Here is a 2,500-nt window from a genome sequence, read left to right as displayed (position 1 = left end):
ATAATTAAAAGATTCAAGGAATCTGGAGGAATTTCAGTGCGTAAAGGACAAGGGCGCAAGCCTAAGCTGAACAACCGTGATCTCCGATCCCTCAGGCGGCACTGCATCAAGAATCGTCATTCATCTAGAAGCCATATCACCACATGGGCTCAGGACTACTTTGGCAAACCTTTGTCAAGTACCACAATACGTAGTTACATCCACAAATGCCAGTTAAAACTGTCCTGTGCCAAAAGGAAGCCCTATGTTAACAGTGTCCAGAAGCGCCGTCGACTTCTCTGGGCTCGAGGCATCTGGGATGGACCATCACACAGTGGAAACGTGTACTGTGGTCAGATGAAGCAGTATATCAGGTATTTTTTGGGAGGAATGGACGCCGTGTGCTCCGGACCAAAGAAGAAAAGGATCATCCAGACTGTTACCAGCAACAATTCCAAAAGCCAGGGTCTGTCATGGTATGGGGTTGTGTCAGTGCCCTTGGCAAAGGTAACTTGCACTTCTGTGAAGGCTCCATTAATGCTGAAAAGTACATAGAGATTTTGCAGCATAATATGCTGCCTTCAAGAAGACATCTTTTCCAGGGACGTCCATGCATATTTCAACAAGACAATGCAAAACCACATTCTGCACACATTCTGCAGTCCTGGCTGCGGAGGAAGAGGGTTCGGGTACTTGACTGGCCTGCCTCAGTCCCGACCTGTCTCCAATAGAGAATGTGTGGAAGACCCCGAACTGTTGCCCACCTTAAGACTTGTTTGCAGGAAGAATGGGACAAAATTACACCTGAAACACTTCATCACTTGGTGTCTTCAGTCCCTAAACGTCTTTTAAGTGTTGTGAAAAGGAATGGCAACATTACAAAGTGGTAAATGCTTTACTGTCCCAACTTTTTTTTAAATGTGTTGCAGGTCTGAATGACAGGAAAGGATGCATATTTACAAATGACATGAAGTTGACCAGACAAAACATGAAATATGTTTTTTATTTTTATTTTTTAATAGTTTGCCATACTGTCCCAACTTTTTCTGATTTGGGGTTGTACAAATCAGCCAGGATGCAGAAAAAAAGGACTCAACAGTGAAGGGGTGAATCTCTAAAACATCAAGAGTGCAAAACAGACAAAAAAACTCACACACACACTTATACACACAAAAACACACGCACACACAAATTAACACGTGCCATTCCAAAAGCTAATTGTGTGTGTGTGTGTGTGTGTGTGTGTGTGAGTTTTTGTGTATAAGTGTGTGTGTGTGTGTGTGTGTGTGTGTGTGTGTGTGTGTGTGTGTGTGTGTGTGTGTGTGTGTGTGTGTGTGTGTGTGTGTGTGTGTGTGTGTGTGTGTGTGTGTGTGTGTGTGTGTGTGTGTGTGTGTGTGTGTGTGTGTGTGTGTGTGTGTGTGAGTTTTTTTGTCTGTTTTGCACTCTTGATGTTTTAGAGATCTTCACTGTTGAGTCCTTTTTTTCTGCACCCTGGCTGATTTGTAGATTGTATGCACAAAAAAACTCTGTATTTTCATATTTTTGCCAATTTACCCATTTATTTCCTATGGGGGTCATTTTTGACCCGAAAGTCCTGAGTGTTTTTTTTTTTTTTTTTTACGACCACTTAGACTTTTCAAATCCTGTCCCCAATTTTTTTGGGTGTTCATTTACCAAGTCCCAATAAAGTCACCCAGTTTCGGACCATTCCTATGAAGCTACGTTTTTTAACGTTTTTTATTTTAAAAAATCCGGGTCAGAAATGACCGAAGAGCCCCAGAGGGTTAATGCTTGGGCTGAAAACTGTATCACCATATAAGCGTTTCATATCAGTCGATATCAATAATTATTGATATTTTTTGACTCATTTAAAATAAGTTTGTTTTACATTTAAACTTTTTGGTTTTAAACTTCACCTTTCTCTGATTATAATACCCTCAGTTATAACGGCAGAAATGTCAACACAACCATGGAAACACTCAAATAATTAAAATATAAACACAAGTGTAAAATCACACTGAACACTTCACAGTGATCTCTCACATTAGGGTGCAGTGCCTCCGTTATTTCTGTAGCGTTTAGATGCTTTGTCATAAGGCACTGATGCAGATTAACATCACCTCTCCATGTAGATTCAAAGGCTGAACCCGAAATCACCCCCTATACCCTACATAGGGCACTATCTGAGGGCACAGCCGTCTGTAGTGGTGTCCGAAACCATAGTGGACATTATTGAGTGCACTCATTCAATCCCACAATGCACCGCAATAACGAGTGTACAGCTGATGAACACACAGCGGCTGTCCGACTTCACACACTCGTCTTCATTCACTCCTTCAAGTGAACTATATTAGTGGACTACAGTAGGGAATAGTGATTGAGGGTTTAGGGGGCGATTTCAGATTCAGCCAAAGTCAAGAATAGCACAACGGCGAGCGCGTCGAGTATAAACACGCCCCCAAACGAACGAGGCGCTGTCATTGGAGGAGCCAGACGAATAAAATCTGAGTTATATTACACA

At 42.0% G+C, this 2,500-nt stretch overlaps 1 protein-coding gene across 1 annotated transcript in view; it reads right to left on the bottom strand.

Annotated features, from left to right (window-relative positions):
• The window catches only part of vps13b (vacuolar protein sorting 13 homolog B), a gene marked incomplete at its 3' end in the record, with an annotated part of 207,729 nt that overhangs the window by 97,880 nt on the left and 107,349 nt on the right, over positions 1-2,500 (bottom strand).

The sequence above is a fragment of the Gobio gobio genome (genome assembly GCF_949357685.1).
Source record: "Gobio gobio genome assembly, chromosome: 15".
Taxonomy (NCBI): domain Eukaryota; kingdom Metazoa; phylum Chordata; class Actinopteri; order Cypriniformes; family Gobionidae; genus Gobio; species Gobio gobio.
Note: the sequence above shows the minus strand (reverse complement) of the source record. Positions and strands in the feature narration are given on the sequence as shown.